Here is a 19,303-nt window from a genome sequence, read left to right on the forward strand (position 1 = left end):
TCTCGGATTCTGCCAGTCATTTCCGCCAATTCCATATAGTCCATCATCTTCATCTGCCACTCTTCCAGGGTGGGTAAATCTTGTGTCTGCAAGTCCACTTTCAGACCACCTTCTTCCTACCAAGTTGAAAAAACAAGGTCCAAAGTGTGGTATGCTGCATGTGTTGGGATGGTGACATATTGGGTCAGCCCCACAGTCTTCATGGCAACCATGAAGTGCTGAGCCACCCCACAGTCAGTCCCCTTGGCAGGGATGTTGAAGTTCCCCAAAATAACTAGGCTGGGAGTCCTCAACACTGCCTCTGAAACCAGCTCTGTCAGCTCAGGTAAGGAGACTGCTAAGCAGCAAGGCGGGTGGTAAACCAGCAGAATCCCTAATCTGTTCTGATTGACCAGCACACACTCTAGACCCCCACACACACACCAACTGGGGGGGAGAGAAAGAGAGAGAGAGAGAGAGAGAGAGAGAGAGAGAGAGAGAGAGAGAGAGGGTTAAACCACAGAGCCTAGGACTTGCCGATCAGAAGGTCGGCGGTTTGAATCCCTGTGACAGGGTGAGCTCCCGTTGCTCGGTCCCTGCTCCTGCCAACCTAGCAGTTCAAAATCATGTCAAAGTGCAGGTAAATAGTGTCGGAATCTGAAGCCTAATTCAGAGGAATTGGCCACTCTCCAGGTGCCCGGCTTGGATTCCTTGTTGATCTCCCCCGTCTCGGCTCCCGGCAAGACAAGGCCAGATCTCTATCGGCCGATCCTTCTCAAACGTGAGAAGAACACAACCACTCCTCCCCCCCTTTCCCCAGGGAGGGGAGAGAGACAGACAGAAATGTATTTACATGCCTTTATTTCTGTCTTTCCAGCAGTACAGAGAAAACATGTCTGCACTCTTTCAACAGCAAAAGCAGAGAGAGAATAACTCCACCCATGTACTTCTGGTACAGGGTCATGTGACACTCTGAGCTAACATCCGGTGCTCAGTGCACATAATAGACTGTTCCTTGTTCCCACGGTACAGTCCCAAAACATCAACATCCTGTTTGGCTTTCCAGCCACCTGGAGCACTCAGCAGCATTGCTCCTTTTTCGTAACAAATAGGACTTCCGGGTTGAAGCCTCCGGCAATGGCGGAGCTCCTCCGATCGGGAGGAACTTGCTCCGTGAAAAGCAGGGTCTGACCGCCACGGCGAAGGCGGAGACCCACAGAAATAACAGGCGGGAGAAGCCTGTGAACTTGGGATTCGGCTGGCACCTCTTGCGCCTCCCCTACTCGCGGGGAAACCCTGTTTTGGGGATCCGGAGCGACGTGGGGTGAGTGGCGCGGTGCTTTGAATCGACTGCTTCTTTCACGGAGTGAAGCCGCATTGCTGTTGCCGGAGAGCGCTGACTTTTTCCTGTGGACAATTGGACTTTAAACAACTACCCGTGAGTAGACTGGAAAATTTGGATCTTCAAATATTCTAATTTGGCAAAGTAGCGGGAAGGCTCTAAACAGGAAGTCCGCCTCCCGTTTTTGTAAATAGATTGAAGCAAAGGCGTTACAAACTAAAGTCTCTGAAAGTTTTTGGATAAAGGATTAAAATTCCACTGGTTAAAAATATCAAACCCCCCTTGGAAGCAGGAGAAGAGGAGGGAAGCCGTGGACCTAGGGAGAACCTGCAGGAGAGAGGGAAAAGTAAACTACCACTGCTCTGAACCTGGGGACGGTCTGCCTGATGACGTTTGGGGAAGGTTCACTGACAGAACGGATTTGGCAGATACTTAAAATTAGAAAGATACTGTTTCCATTGATCTCTTCTGAGTTTATTAAAGGGTGAAAAATAACTGAAAATCGAAACTGTTTCTGTGACTGAAAGAACTGATACAATTTGAAACTGCTTCCCTCTAGAGGGAGCATGTGAAACTGTTACAGGAGTGTAACAGGGTAAACTCCAGCTGCAAGATAAAGTTTCTGAGAATCAGAGATTGACCTTGGACTATTCAAAATGCTGATAGGAGAAGGTATTGTGACTGCATTACTCAAAATAAATCATTCACTTGAACAGCTGCACAAAAATGTAGATGACATGATCTTCAAACTTGACAGCCGGGAACAGAAAGTGACTAACTTGAATCAAAAAGCAAGCAACAACATGGACTTGGTACAGGAAAATATCTTGGCAAGACAAATGGTGGAGGAAAAGGAGAAAGATGCCGTTGTGAAACTTAAAGTAACTCAAGAAGGATCCTCAGTTCTACAGAGGCAAATTGAGGATTACAAATGGAGGCCCTGCATGATTGATTTTAGCAAAAACCAGAGCTTGAGGATGGGACCCTGGCTTGGACTGAAGAACGAAAGTTGGAAAGACCCCTTTATCCAGGGATTAACTGACATCTGGGACATGGGTTGGGGCCTGGAGGAGCTTGAAGCTGTGGGGGCCTATGGACTTGGAGGAATCCTGAAATACGTTCTGAAATACCCTATGGACCTTAGTTTCAAGTATGGAAATTTGGCTGAGCTGTTCAGAAGGAACAAAAGTTCTGTTTGGTTGGAGTTTTCCCGAGATTTGCTCCTGAGCATCAAAGAATATGAAGAAGATCCGCAGAAGGGACTTGGAAAAGAATTAAGAGCCTCGGACATAAGATCTCCAGGTTGATGGAATATATGGATTTGACGGAAAGGACTGGCAGAATCCGAAACCGGGGAGAGGACAGGGTGGAGGAAGATTGGGAAGCTAAAGCTTACATTTAGAAATTTTGCAAAATTAATGACTGTTAGAAAAATCGTGGAATGTTATTATATGGATTTAGTAGAAATGTTAGAAGAAGTTAAGAATAGATAAGTAATTTAGTTTTAAAGGGAAATAAGGTTAAAAATATGTTATTTATAAGACGATAAAAAACAGAAAGATGGAAAGGATTTGCTGAAATAATTAGAAGAATGGGAATACAAAAAGGGAGATGTGAGGAAGTCGAGGAAACAAGGAAATGAAGGATAGAATATGGAAAAGGAGAGATGTATTTTAAACTGTTTTATTTAGATTTATTTATGTGTTTAGCTTAATGGGATTGGGTTGGGGTTTATATTATTTGTATACTGTATTGTATTGTGGTGTTTTTTCACTTTTTTGTTTTGTTTTGTTTTTTCTTTCTTCGTTTGTCTTTAAATTTTCTCTTTTCTTCTTTTTCTGTAATCTTTAAAAGCAATAAATATTATTTTAAAAAACAAACAAAGTGCAGGTAAATAAATAGGTACCACTCTGGCGGGATGGCAAACAGCGTTTCCGTGTGCTGCTCTGGTTCACCAGAAGTGGCTTAGTCATGCTGGCCACATGACCCGGAAGCTGTACGCCGCTCCCTCGGCCAATAAAGCGAGATGAGCACAGCAACCCCAGAGTCAGTCACGACTTTACCTAACTCTCCCTCCCAGACCCTCAAGTCTGCCCTGATTCTGCACTGAATACTCAGGTGAGCACCATTGGGTGAGAAAAACTCCACCTTGCTCATCCACCCAGGTCTCAGTGATGCAGGTCAGATCAGCCTCCTCATCCACAATCTGATCATGGATGAGGGAGGTCTTGTTCAGAGGTGACCTGGCATTCAGCAGCAGCAGCATCTGCAGACCCAACAGCTGGCTGATAGGACAACAATTTCCCAGGCTGGAGGAGGAATGGGCACACGGCAGAGTCACTAACTGTCAGTGCTGTGTACCCCTTACCCAGCCTGTCTCACCTTCCACACCATACCTCCTCCTTCCCTGAACCACTGCAACTGTCCCTTCCTCTCCCTAGCTCCTCTCTTCCCAGGCACAACTCCCCTCCCTCAGAAAAATAATACACACAAATTAACCCCACAGTCCAAGATTCTGTTCAGCAGCTTCAGCTTTTGTAGCTGGAGTCAGTCAGGGCCCAGCCCTTCTAGACCAGAGGGAAAAGGTCTGCCAGGCAAGAAGCAGGTCCTCCAGGATTCACAGCCAGGATTTCCCTGGTTTCATAGTTTCGTGTTGCTTCCAGAGGACTTGTTTAGTGAAAATTCATCCTGCTTTGTTTGCCCACAGTACCACTTACCTCTGGGTAAAATATGCAGAGGATTATGCTGCCAGGCTACAAATCTACATCCTAGTCTGGAAGTAAGTCCATTGAACACAGTGGGGATTACCTCTGAGCAGACATGTAGAGAATTGCACTGGCAGGGTTTTGAAGAAGGCCAGGCATGGTGTTGTGTTAAATGGAGTCAGGAAGCATCTGAACTGAAGGATTATTTCCTCCAACCCGCTGAGTTATTTTCAAGTACATGAGGTGGATTGACAAAGCAAGTTGCCACTTTCTAAATTAATTTCAGGGCCATCAACCACTATTTCTCCTTGACTTGGCGAACTAAAACTTTTTAATTAACATCAACAGAAATTAGGCCAGTGTCGACAATGAGCCTAATGCTGCCTGACATTTCCCACAGACTAAGGCTCAGCTTGAACATACAGCAGTACGTCTTTTTAATCTTAATTAAGTAAACACAATCAAAAACAGCCTTTACATTCCATTTAGTTCACTGCAGAAAACATGTGTTTCTCTCAGCTAAACGTGGCATATACTGCCATGGCTTTTTATAGGCCGCAGGACTGATATGTCTGATGACTGAAATCGACCATGCACTTGGTAATACGTATTTCCAACATTTCATATGATATGTATCATCAGAAAACACTCCCTCTGGATTGATTTTGCAACCATTTTTACAGTAAAATAAAATACTATGTTGAAATGAGAAATACTTGAAGCATTTACACAGAGGATCCTAGATTGGCTCTGAACATGTGCTAAGTACATTTCCCTCACTGCAGCTAGCCTTATTTTCTGTTTTAATGCTAAGATAACAAGGAGAAATGTCTGAGAGGCCAAGCATTTGTGTGTCTCTTGGTCCTGTCAAGGTGAGCAAAGTTATTTGTGTATAACTTTGACTTTGACCTAACATGAGTCAGTGTGATCTAGTGGATTTAGTGGACATAGAAGTAGACTTGGTCCTCAAAGACATAGGCTGACAGCCACATATTGGCCAAGTGTCTATATTCTGCATACACACCATACATTTAAAGGACATCTCTTCTTCCCTCCCCCACAAAGGGGGAGAGTACTCTAGTTTGCTTTGCACAGAGCTACAACTCCCAGCCCCCTAAGCAACCTCTGCTTCCAATAATTCTTCAGGTAGTGACTTAGATATATGGTGTGTACACAGTCCTACTCTGTAATTGGGGGACAGGTGAGTAACTGGCAAGCTAAGAGTGTTTGTTCTTCTCTAGGCAGATCACTCTCTCTGTGTATGTTGTTTTAGTTTCTGTGGTTTTTAAACAGAGTAATTCAAATCTCTTGAAGGCCTTATCCAAAATTTAAATGAGTGCATTACATGGTTAATGGACTCTTAATATCTAATGAGCAGACTAAAAGAGAGATAGTTTACTGCTTATGTTTTTCCCCATCTGCCTACAAAGGCTGTGTAGTTTCATTAATTAACTATCCCTTTATGTTAGCAGCCGGATCAACTGCAAATCATCACCTTACATTATTTGGAATAGTTGCCCCTGAGTAATCCAAACCATATCCTGAATGTAGTTTAAACAGGATGCTTTAGCCAAACGACATTATCATCCCTAAGTATACCTCTAGTGCATTGTATGGGAGATGAAACTGAGCCTCTTAACTACTCCAGATTAGCACCCACATAGTGCCAACCATATTAGGAAAATGTGTTAGAAAAAATATCTACAGGCTCCAAATGACTTTGGTGTCATGAATAAAAGCTTCAAGGCAGGATGTGTTCCTGCTTTTAGATAAGTGCTAAAAATGCAAAAGACATTTGTCGTGACTGCCAAACAAAACTGGCACAAAGCTTTTAAATCCTTAAATACAGTTAATTGTTCACAGGAAAACATAGGGAGCATGTCAAACAGCTTTGTTTTGTTTTCATATCAGGATAGAACCTCAGAGGAGGACAGAATTTAAGTACTTGCTTAGTGAATTTTAAAATATTTAGGCCATGTAATACACACTCGATGTGGAGAACATTAATTCTACAGGCATAAATTAAACATAAACATTCCTAGCAATGGTCTAAAATGCTATTGCATGCCACCCTAATCTCAGAATGGTACAAGATTCCAGGGATTCCAGGCACTCACCCAGGGTGTGTGTTTTATTTTGGAAATGAAGCACAGTGGAAACTATGGTGTCTTTATGATATATGGTTTATTTATACATACATATATACACAACCTGAAGCCTACAATGGAGGGGCTCACAGCATTAACAACCCAAAAGGTTTCTCCCATATCTGCAGCCTTGGATTCAAACAGACATTAAACATTGTGCTCTGCTTCTCTGGCTTTGCAGCTTGCTGCCTGCCTTCTCCATGGCATCACTCCTAACTCTGCTCTAAGCTTCTAGCTCACATTGCTTCTAACTCTCTACACTAATCTTTGGCTGGAGAACCTGGAGAAAGGATGGGGGTGGAGGAGAAGAGCGACATGAAGGATGAGTTGGCGAGTCCTGGCATCCAAGCCATGTGTGTGCCTGTTCACTGTTCTCTGAACTTGCCCAGCTGCTAGCATAACTCAAAGGATTAGAGACATGCATAGAACAAGAAAACAAACCCAGCAGCTATTGTGCAACAGAACAACAGGAGCTGAGTACAAAAGCCAATGCTGGCTGTTCCATATAATCTGATCTTCCATTGTAGAAGGCTGTAGAAATGAGCAAATGCCTACTTCAAAATACATCAGCACCTGTTCTGAAATACTTCTTTAAAGTCGATAATTTATGGTACTTCTGGCTTCCCCCCACCCCTATGTATATGCTTCCTATTCTAAATATTTGTTTCATATTTAGCCAAGAAGATAGAAATTTGTTGGAACAAGAGTCCCCTTCAGCATTTTAATTAAAGCTTCTCAAATATAGAGTCCCCTCACAGGCATAGTATAAGTAGCTGCTGGCTGAGAGCTGTTTGTCAGTTTGGTTACAACTCTGCAGGGAGATCAGAGTGGCTGGGGCAACCCAGTCAGATGAGCGGGGCACAAATAAATCATCATCGTCGTCGTCGTCATCATCATCATTCTTCAGATTCAACATTTAGGCTGAAAGTCTGGTGCAAGTCCTATTCTAGAAACAGACCAATTTGCTTGCACGCTAATAATCTGCCGGAAATCAATACATTAGGCTTTTCCTGGCTAAAGTCCCCCATTTTCTTTGATCAAGATGTTGGTGAGGCATCTATACAAGGTATTTGCAGGGTTTAATACTAATATATATATATATATATATATATATATATATATATATATATATATATGTAATTAGCAGTGTCTTAAAAATATTTATAATGAAGCCATGAGCCTGAGTGGCAGAATGATAGTGACTGACTGAGGGGGGAAATAATTAAAAAGAAGCTGTGCTTCAGATCAAATTCTGTTCAATCAGTTGTTGTCTGTAGCTTATTGCAGGTGCTATGCACTCCACTGAAAACTTTTATGAAGACTGTAGTTTACTATAGTTATTGTTTAACTACCATAGAGATCAAAGTAGGGGGTCTGTGGCTTGGATTTGAAAAATAGGGAGTCCTCAGTAATTAGCTAATTGGGAACCACTGTACTGGTGCAGTTTGACCATATATTACATGTTCTGCTGGACCTTAATAGCTTGTTCACTTTAAAAATGGCTCCAGTTCTTTACAAATAGTCCATAATTGCATAGAATGTAGACTGAAAGTAGCTAACATGTTGCTATCCAAATGTTATTGGACTGTAACTCCCATTGTACCTTATCATTGTCCAGAATAACTAAGGCTGATGCGAGTTGGAGTTCAACAATATCTGAAAGACACTACATTGGCTACCCCTGGTGTCGACAATATTTTAACAGGGTGGCATTCCAAACCGGGTGACATTCCAAACACCAGCACCAGCACCCTGAAGTCACTTAAATGCTATTGTCCTGCAATAGATAACTCGCATGGGACTTCTTTTGGTCTGGTTTAGTTTGGACCACTAGCTTATCAAGTGCCCTTGAGCACTTTATAGTAAGCTAACCCCTCGCTGTGGTTGTCTGTGCTCATGCACTGCATTTCTCATTTCTGGCCATGTCCCAACACATATTCAGAACATGAGTAAGGCAAAGCAACAGTTGAAGCAGTTCTGATAAAGCTGTTCTTCTGGGGTATGACATCTGTGTGAAACTAATTTACACTGTAAAGCAAAATAGACTTTGATTTTTATACCTCACAGAAAGAAAGTCATTGTCTCGTTAATTTAACATGTCTCATTTCTTCTGAGACAAAGAACTAAAGCACTTGGCAATTCCCTAGCCACTAAAGGATAACATAATAATGTTATCTACCTTTGCAGCATTAATTCATAGTTTAAAGTTTAAATTGAAGACAAGGAAATACAATTTCAGTCTTGTTTTTCTTCTGAAAGAAGCATTCTGTCATAACTGCCTGCCTCTAAGCTCTTGGTAATGTGAGTCATTTAAAACAAAAAAGCATTAACGCTGGGGGTGTTATGTTATCTTAGTAATTTATTTTATTTTGCTTTTATTTTCCAGCAAGTGTTAAAATATAAGCCAGGCTTACTTCTTGTGTCGAGGTGATAGCCTGGGTGATGGGCAGTTAAGATAAATGAAGCAAAGGGGCTATGTGAGAGATGGCAAGATGGGCTAGAGAAAGACTCAGAGCAATGTTTGAGAGCAAAGTTTGATTTCTGTTTGAATCCAAGGCTGTGCCTATGGGAGATCAATACCTTTTTGGGGTGTTGATGCTACAAGCACATCCATCGTAGGCTCAGGTTATATTTGTGTGTAAATAAACCATATATCATGAAGACACCACATTCTCCTCTGTGCCTTGTTCCCAAAGGAAATATGAACCTCGGGTGAGCACATGGAACCCCTGAAATCTCATACTGCTCAGAGATTGGGGTGGCATGAAACAATAAAAAACTTTACCTCTAGTCAATACAATAAATTACCTTATCAACCTGTTATCCTGATCCTGTGGATAAGTTTGCAAAAGCCCAGTACCTTCGTTAAAAAGAAATGTGTGGTGCTGTGATTGTGCTACCTGGAATGGCATCCGACCTGGCCCAATGCCCTCATAGGATGTCTGCTGCTGGTAGCTATTTCCAACAGAGTGACTCTGTGCCACCCTGTAGTGCCAGTGTGACCGGCTGCACACTGACGCAGCGAGGGCAGACATGTTAACATTGCATGATTCTTGTGGTGGTTGTGCTCCCAGGATGAGCACTTAAACAGAGTGGATCTTGGGGCCAGTTTTTATCTGCAGCTTCCAATGTATTTTTAGAGCTGCCTAAGAAAGAATGACTGGTTGTGATAGGGTGTCACTTTTATGAAGTGCATATCAGTGAAAGAGGACAGGAAGAAACCAATAGCCAGAGAAGTGCTGAAATATTTCCATTCTTAGAAGACTTGTGCACTTAACTGAGCTATGTTGAGGATCAGCAAGATTTTTACACAAAGGCATGTGAACTGTAGCAATGTCTTGTTTCACTAGCAAAAGCAGTAGGATTCTGCCCTTTGTACTATTAAACTAGCTGAAGTCAGGATGAGAAATTAGTAGATCTGAAATTTCAATAAATCTGAACAATTATTCATTAAACTTCATAGGGATTTTGTTTTTATTTGATTTCTGGTATGCATAACTGTCATAGACATAGGAAGCTGCATAGCAGCAAATCTGACCATTGGTCCATCTAGCACAATATTGTCTACACTGAATGGCAGCAGTTCAGCAGGGTTTTAGACAGAAGTCTTTCCTGCCCTATGTGGAACTGGAACACTAGAAGCTGAACTTAGAACCTTCTACATGTAAAGTTTGTGCTTTACAACTGAGCTGCAGCCCTTTCTGTCATACTTAACATGCACATTTTCCATCACCAATAGGTCTAGAAACTTTGTTTTAAAGAAAGGTAGCATCCTCAGAATTCTTACAGAACCAATGATCTTAACCCCAACCTTCCTTTTTGCTCCATGACTCTGGTTTGGCTGGAAATACCCTACAACCTAAGTCCAGATAATTATTTTATCTTGTTTTTTATATATATTTATATGCTACTTTTTTCTTCCAAGGAGCCTATGGTGGATGATATACACGGTTCTCCTGCAGCCCTTTTCTTCCTTACAACAACCCTAAAACAAAAATACCAGCAGTAATTTGATATTGTGGTAAAGTGATGAGTGATGACTCTACATTGCTTTTTTTGCAGTGATTACAATAATTTTCAGATTAACTCATAGTTATGGACAGTTACGATTATGCTAGTTGCTTTAAAACAAAGAAGCCCTCTGAAATTTGGCATTCCAGTGGTTTCTTTTTACATTAAGATGAACCACCAGGCACTGGCAGGAAGAGTAAACAAAGTAAAGAACAAATTTATTTATAGCTATCAAAGATATTGGTGATGGTGATATTTTACAGAACAGAAAAATCCAAAAGCACTCTGGTACATACATTCCATGGAAGCATTTGCCAACTTGCCTTTCTCATTCAGAAGTGCAATGGTACTCCCTAGTGGAAGACCTCAGCAACTACTATTTCTCATTCATTAGTTAAGAAACAGTTGGAAATATACACTATGCAAACTTTTTGTTTCCGAGAACATGGGAGATTATATTGGAGAATGACACTGGTTGGATCTGGACCACAAATAATTTACACAGATAGGTGTCCAAGACAGTAAGAGGGCTAGTATATTTTATGAAATTGCTTGAAAAATGGAGTGCTCTCTATCAATGCCACTTGTACTACCAAAGCTGTAGATCTGAGAAACTACTGTAGGTGCTTCTCTATTTTCAAAAGGAAAACAATCACTGCTTTGCTGTTCCTGTACACTTTGATGCCACCTGAGATCTTCTACACTTGGCACAAAGGAACATAATTGCTCTGTAAAGAGCTTCCTGAATCACCATCTTAAGCCTGGGCACATTACAGACATGTCTCTACCATTCCCTTTACAAACAGCACCTTTAATATTCTCTTTCCCAGTTGCTGCTCCACTGACTCACACCATCTTTTTCTTTAGCACCCAGCCTGAGAAAGTTCGGTGAAACATGAAAGTTACACTGTTGTTTTGTGACATTCACTTGGCCCTCCTCATTAAGGCATCACTATACTTTCTCCTGTTTCCATTCCTTTCCTCACAGACCAACATGGCTCTCTGCATTTTTAATCTATGAAGCATAGCTGATGACACAAAGTGTTATTATGGAAACCCATGATCAACTAACTGGGATAAACTAGTCAACCCCTATGCAGAAGCTCATGTGTAAAATCAAAAGGGAAAGCTAAATTATTTGTCCCCAGCCCCAAATCATGAAGGGCTTGAACAGGGGAGCATCCTGTACTCATGAAGGTTGCCCCCATGATTCAAGACCCCCCATTTATTCAGGGTTCTGAAGCTTTCTGAACCCTGATCCCTCTTATACAGGACGCCTCCACAGATACACAAGGTTCCTCACAGCAGCTGAAAATTCCTGAAGGGAACAGAGGAGTCCCCTAGATCTGGGTGATAGAGCTAAAACATACAGGCCTGTTCTACCTGTATTTCTCTTCAGGCCATAGCACCTGAAGGAACCTGAAACCATGCAGGGAGAACTTGTGAGTATAGAAGGCTCCCAGCATCAGAAATTTGCTCTCCACAAGGCAATGGGGCAAGGAGTTTATTGCATCAGTTCCAATTGCCTGCCCATACTACATTGCCTTGGATGTTTCCTGAAGACATATCTTTTTGCCCAGGCTTCCATCTCCCCATCAGATTGAAGGTCACAAAATGCCTTTACAACTAATCCAGGAAAGCCCCTCACTCCATTTTATCCTCACAATAACCGTCTGAGGTAGATTAGGCTGAGGGACTCTGACTGGCCCAAGATCACATGAGTTTCTTGGTCTACTGGGGATTAGAACCCTGATTTCCCAGTTCCTAGTCTGGCACTCTAACTGGCTCTTAGCCCAGCTAGCCCAGTAAGCACTGAGCATGCTCAGTAGTCAGGAAATATTGACAGTAAAGAAAGAAAAATGGACAGGAAATGGAAACACCTGCTGGCACTCTGAACAGGAGCACTCCTGCTGGGAGATAAGGATGCCCTGCAACATCTTGTTACAGATTCTGCTTCTCCAAGTATAGACCTGAGCTGTAATATTTCTTTTTAATAAAGAGCAATGCTTCTTCTCTTCTCACATCCTAACCTTGGTTATTCCAACAGCCTCTCTCTTCTAAGCATATCTCAGTCCTGCAGATTATATATCTGCAGTTCTATCTACTAAAGACCCACTGCATCTCCAGTTCCCATTATCATAGATACATAGAATTATAGAAAGGTAGAGTTTGAAGGGACACCAAGGGTCATCTAGTCCAACCCCCTGCCATGCAGATATCTCAGCATGCGGTCCATCCAATTTGAAACCATACTTAGCTTTGCAAATGTGCTAGCAGTTTTATTGCTGCGCCAATCTTACTGTTTTTACATTCTTAATCAAAGTTAGCAGGAAATCCTTATCAGTTTTTATCACATTTCAAAAACTAATGTGCCAATCTTACTTTTTTTGCATTCTTAATCAAAGTTGGCAGGAAATCCTTATCAGTTTTTATCACATTTCAAAAACTAATGTAGAAACAACTTAATGTCTTCATCTGTATTTTATGCTGGCCATAAATGGATTTCATTGTTGCCTGTCTGCAGTGAAGTGTTGTTAAAAGTCAGTGCAGAGGTTAACTTTTGCATTTTAAAAGGTAAAAGAATAGTGGACCAGGATTTTTTAATTTTTATTTTTTTTTGAGAAGGAAAAGTATATTGCATGTTTTCCCTAAATTAACATTGTGGTTATTCGGCAACGTTTAGAAACATCCTGCAACACAGACGTCACAGGAAGCACAAGAACCACCATGCTGGATCAAGACCAATTGGGAATTATAGGAATTTGCTTTATATTGAGTCAGACCATTGACTCACCTTGATTGAATCTGCAACCTTCTGCATGCAAAGCAGATTTCTCCCACTGAGTCGCAGTGCCCCCCATACCAATAATCTGTATGACCTGGACATCAGGATATTGCCTAGCTTTCAGGAGATCATAATTATATCTATCCATCCTTCCATTCTTGGGCAAGGTGATTGAGTGAGTGGTTGCTGAACAACTCCAGGCACGCCTAGAAGAAGCGGACCATTTGGATCCCTTCCACTCCGGATTCAGGCCTCATCATGGGACTGAAACTGCCTTGGTTGCACTGGTCGATGATCTCTGGCAGGCTAGGGACAAAGGTGAGAGCTGTTTCCAAGTTCTGCTGGATCTCTCAGCGGCTTTTGACACCATCGACCATAACAACCTTCTGGACCGTCTAGAGGGGCTGGGAGCTGGGGGCACTGTTATACAGTGGTTCCGCTCCTTCCTCCTGGGCCGTGTTCAGAAAGTGGTGGTGGGGGATGAGTGTTCAGACCCCTGGGCTCTCACTTGTGGGGTGCCTCAGGGTTCCGTCCTCTCCCCCATGCTCTTCAACATCTACATGCAGCTGCTGGGAGAGATCTTCAGGGGGTTTGGGCTGGGTGTTCATCAGTATGCGGATGATACCCAACTCTACCTCTCTTTCAAATCAGAACCAGTGAAGGCGGTGAAGGTCCTGTGTGAGCATCTGGAGGCGGTTGGAGGATGGATGGCGGCTAACAGATTGAGGTTGAATCCTGACAAGACAGAAGTACTGTTTGGGGGGGGGACAGGAGGGGCGCGGGTGTGGAGGACTCCCTGGTCCTGAATGGGGTAGCTATGCCCCTGAAGAACCAGGTGCGCAGCCTGGGAGTCATTCTGGACTCACAGCTGTCCATGGAGGCGCACGTCAATTCTGTGTCCAGGGCAGCTGTTTATCAGCTCCATCTAGTACGCAGGCTGAGATCCTATCTGCCCGTGGACTGTCTCGCCAGAGTGGTGCATGCTCTAGTTATCTCTCACTTGGACTACTGCAATGCGCTCTACGTGGGGCTACCTTTGAAGGTGACCCGGAAACTAAAACTAATCCAGAATGTGGCAGCTAGACTGGTGACTGGGAGCAGCCGCCGAGACCATATAACACTGGTCTTGAAAGACCTACACTGGCTCCCAGTACGATTCCGAGCACAATTCAAAGTGTTGGTGCTGACCTTTAAAGCCCTAAATGGCCTCAGTCCAGTATACCTGAAGAAGCGTCTCCACCCCCATCGTTCTGCCTGGACACTGAGGTCCAGCGCCGAGGGCCTTCTGGCAGTTCCCTTGCTGCGAGAAGCCAAGTTACAGGGAACCAGGCTGAGGGCCTTCTTGGTAGTGGCACCCGCCCTGTGGAACACCCTCCCACCAGATGTCAAAGAGAAAAATAACTACCAAACTTTTAGAAGACATCTGAAGGCAGCCATGTTTAGGGAAGCTTTTAATGTTTAATAGGTTATTGTATTTTAGTGTTTTGTTGGAAGCCGCCCAGATGGGTGGGGTATAAATAATAATAATAATAATAATAATAATAATAATTATTATTATTATTATTATTATTATTATTATTATTATTATTTCCCAGCCACTACTTATCTTTCATGTGTCTGAAGAAACTTTGTATTTCCCCATCAGTTTTCACATGATACCAGAATTGTTTTTCATATAATGTATTTTTTTAAATCACCAAAGATTTTTTAAAATAACAGGTAGTAATGTATTGTGTATTTCAAGCATATTTTATTATTTCTAGTGGCCTCAGTAGGTGATACTAATGTATTTTGCCAAACATGACCTCATTCCTTCTGAGGAGCTTGGAGTCTTAATTCCACCTGTCATTTTTCATATTCCTATAGCCACTCTTTGCAAAGCTTGCATCACCTTGGAGAAACAATGCTATTACACACACCCTCACACCAAACATACACACAAACACACACACCTTAAACATATCTATTTCCTTGTACTAGCTCTCTGCAATGTTTATGATGTATATGCTGTAAAAGTGCTCGTTTTTAATCTATATCTTGATCAGCGTTATGTCTACTTGCTTTTAAAGTTTGTTTGTATATATTTTGTGTGGTTTTATGTAAACCACTCATAGGACAATCCAAACTCAAGATCCACCAGGGTGAGAGTTTGGACTGGATGGATATTGGGCTTTCCCAGCTGAGACTGGGTTCAGCAGGTATCAGGTCCTTCACCTTGGCTGAGCCAAAGATATGCCAGCATAAAACACCCCTATTCACTGGGGGCTCAGAAAGGTTTATGCCAGTGCAAGTCCCTCCACTCCAAGTGACAGAACAAGGAGAGGCTTGCACCTTTTCCAAACCCCTTTCAACTCACGTTATGTGACCTAGGAACCTAGTGGAACTTAAATGGCAAAAAGAGTGGTATAAAACAAATTCCTCCTGAACTGGGTTTGAAATAAGGGTACAGTCGTACCTTGGTTTTTGAACAGTTTAGTTCATGAATAACTTGTAATTCGAATGTCGCAAACTCAGAAGTAGGTGTTCCGGTTTGCAAACTTTGCCTCAGAAGCCGAACGTCCGGCACAGCTTCTGCGGCTTCTGGACACTCCTGCAGCCAACCGAAAGCCGCGCCTCGGTTTCCGAACGTTTCGGAAGTTGAACGGACTTCCCGAATGCATTCTGTTTGAAAACCAAGATACAACTGTAATTTAAGATGGCACTGTCTGCCTGTAGTTAGGATTGTTCTGTTATCAGTTTGTGCTGGTTAAGAGGTACATAAATCTTGTTAAATAAGTTCAAGTACTGAAGAATCCTCTTTAGTAGCTCCTTTTTCAGCACCATAAATATAAGGAGAGAGCAAAATTCTGTTTCTGTAACCTTTGTTGGGAGTGGTGGGGTGGGGTGAATAAGTCAACGTGTCCTCTGTTTAAGGATGGGAAAAGCAGGGGTGGGATCTTTGCTTACTAGTGATGCTTCATTCCCCTTGCTCTCTGCCATTCCTAAGCCTGCCATAGAATTTCATATGAGCAAACACACAATCTGTCACTTACTAGGAAATCTGCCACCCTAGTTTTCATTACAATGCGACAGCCTGTTCTTCACTTGCAGGTTCTTTGCAAAATTAGTTTGGTTGTGAATTGGCTGCCAGATTAAACTGCTGTCTTGGTGGGTGTCTAATCCAAAGCAATCCGCTTTTCAGATCAACGTCTCACCTCCCATCTAATTTGCATAGCAAAGTGGTTCAAAAGTAATGCCACACTCTGCTCAGAAACTTCATTTTGACCTCCTCCCACTCGCAATCTTCCCTTTCCACCTGTTTCAAGTACGGAATTCATCATAAAGTTTAAATCAGTCTTTCCAGGAACTACAGTGCATATCTGGACCATTTCTGATATGACAAGTTCATGTTTGCTTCAGCATCTGATTAAAAAGGTAAAGGTAAAGGACCCCTGACAGTTAAGTCCAGTCACAGAAAACTCTAGGGTTGCAGTGCTCATCTTGCTTTACAGGCCGAGGGAGCCGCAGTTTTTCCGGGTCATGTGGCCAGCATGGCTAAGCCACATCTGGCAAAATTAGAGCAGCGCATGGGAACGTCGTTTACCTTCCCACTGCAGTGGTACCTATTTATCTACTTGCATTTTTGGCGTGCTTCGGAACTGCTAGGTTGGCAAGAGCTGGGACCAAGGAATGGGAGCTCACCCCGTTGCGGGGATTCGAACCACCAACCTTCTGAGGCTTCTGAGGCACAAGAGGCTCAGTGGTTTAGACCACAGCGCCACCTGCATCAGCATCTAATTAGAGGTCTGCAAAGCAGCTTCTTACCTTCACAGTTGTTTTGCTACATCATTTAATGCGACTTAATTCCCCCTTAAACAGAATACGAATAATCTTCCCTTTTAAATATACAAGGTGTGCATAATTTCTTTAATTAATTCAATAGCTGTTTTGAAATACATAAAACAACATAAGGGGGATAGATCAATGTGTATCTCTGCCTCCCAATGATTAGAATGAGGCTCACAAGAAGAGACATTCAGCCTAACCATCTACAATTTGCTGCTACAAGCAGCTGAACTAAATGCTGATTCAGTGTATTGAAATGAATGGAACTAGATTAGGCTTGTTTGTCTGCGTACACAAAGACACAAACACAGTAACTCACCATATAACCATAAAGCATGGCCACAGTGTCATTTTACTGAATTCTGACTGTGATAGATGAATTCAGGAAGTTACCACAGCATTGAAGAGGTTTTCCACAAGGCTTCAGAGGCCAGTTTCAAGGAAAAGAAAAACATTGGCTTCCCATAGGGAGAGTGCTTTTGATTTCCATTCTACACCACATCATGACAACTGAGACACTGCGAACCTTTGTGCATGGATCTCTTTGTTGTTGTTGCTGCAGCTCAGTTCCACTTAGATCAGAGAAGCAGGAAAAATAATTCTGTTCACCTCAGTAGAGACACAGGCACATTTTTATCATTCGCCTCTTTGCGCCCTACCCCCTTTATCAACAGACTTGCGGAAACATTAACGAACATTTAATTGTAATCCTAAATTACAAGCCTGCATTACTTAGCATTTGGCCTAATTTAATAAAAGGTTTTCTTCTAAATACCCATTGTAGCAGCTAGGAAATAAACGGAGGGTATGAGAAAAATACAGGGAATTAGGTTCTTCTTGGTTTTGATTGGTATCTAGTTGCTCTAAGCACTCATTTTATCTCATTACATTATTGGCTAAATACTATTAATGAGGAGATTATCCTGTATATCAGCACGGATCCCAGGGTATTAGCCATATGACACGCATTTGAGTTTAATTAGGTTGTTCCAACTCAATATTTGGAATTCTATCTTTATACTTCTTAGTGAATTTGATAAGATGAATTATGTATGCTCTGCCACCTTGTTATACATTTGTTAGCAGCTGTCAGTCTTCTTTGAGCCTGCCACCCCCTTCAGACACTAGTTCATGTCGTGGACTATTCACTAACATTATAACTACTTGGGCTTGGGGTATTTTTTATTCTTCTTCTTATAATAATTCCATGTCTCAGTTACCCTGAATAGACACTTAGGAAAGAATACTAGAACTCAGAAATTCACTTCACATAATGTTAAGCTACTTCTAACTGAAGAGCAAGTCAAAATGACAACCTAGACACACCCCAGTCAATTATCCGAAATCCCCAGCGTCCCCCCATGTCTTGTTTGAGTTGTTCTCAACACTTTCCATGCATGCAGATTACATTTCATGAGACAAACTCTTTAAATATTTACTTGTCAGCTCAGCCTAAAAGCAAAGGACGTTACAAAAGTTCAGACAAATGAACCATATTCTGAATCTCCCCGTTTCATGACCTATGAAAACAGAGAGAAAAGTCATTTGCACACAAATGTAAACCTTAGCCATAGGCTGTGCTGAAAACAAATTGGATATGAGAGGCAAACTGTGATTTCTTTGGGTTCACACCATTTGCTAATATTTAAGAATGTATACCAATGATCTAGCCAGCTAAATATTCCATGTGACAGTAAGCAAATGCCACAGAGTGGCAAGCAGAGTGTGGGAGAAATCTCTCCTTTGGTTATTCCTCAGCATCTGACAATCAAAACAGCAGGTCAAAGGATCCAAGGGAGGGGGCACATTTATTACATTTTTATCCTAAGAGCTCAGCACAGCACCCCTGGTTGTTGCGAGGCAGCTAGGCTGAAAGACAGCAACCAGACCAAGGTCAACTAGCTTCTTGGCCATGTGGGGATCGGAACTTGGATTTCCCTTATTCTTTTCCAAAGATCTAATTACTGTACTGGATGGGCCTTTAACCACACCTTTCATCCAGCTTATGCATTTTGGCCAAGCATGTACAGTCCCATCCTTTCTACTGTGGACCTATATTTAATGGAGAGTCACATGTTTTGGAAGAAGCATATGCTTCTCCAAGTTTTAAAAGGAGGTTTAGATAGAGGTGCTGCTGGGGAAAAAAGAAGACGAGGAAATAGCTCCTTTGCAAAAGCAGCAATTTCCTTTAGCAGATAGCCTTCAAGCAGCTTCCACCTCAAAGCCTCATACTACTGTTAGAAATAGTTATAAACTTAAAACACATTTGGGGAGGAAGCTGGAGTCAGCTGATGTGAAGTAAAAAGAGTTAGTTCATGATACATGTATGATGGGTCATGAACACACTGTGTCTTGGTATGTAGGCTTTTAGTGTGGTGTTGTTTAGGGTGGCGCTGTGGTCTAAACCACTGAGCCTCTTGGGCTTGCCAATCAGAAGGTCGGTGGTTCAAATCCCTGTGACGGGGTGAGCTCCCGTTGTTCTGTCCCAGCTCCTGCCAACCTAGCAGTT

At 42.3% G+C, this 19,303-nt stretch overlaps 1 long non-coding RNA gene across 1 annotated transcript in view; it reads left to right on the forward strand.

The window, feature by feature from the left end:
• The first annotated feature begins 216 nt into the window (after positions 1-216).
• The window catches only part of LOC310761462, a 37,112-nt gene continuing 18,025 nt past the window's right edge, over positions 217-19,303 (forward strand). Inside the window, exon 1 of the long non-coding RNA XR_014547509.1 lies at positions 217-325. This is a non-coding gene — a long non-coding RNA (uncharacterized lncRNA). The remainder of the gene's footprint in view (positions 326-19,303) is intronic.

This window comes from Podarcis filfolensis (assembly GCF_964270895.1).
Source record: "Podarcis filfolensis genome assembly, chromosome: 4".
Taxonomy (NCBI): Eukaryota; Metazoa; Chordata; class Lepidosauria; order Squamata; family Lacertidae; genus Podarcis; species Podarcis filfolensis.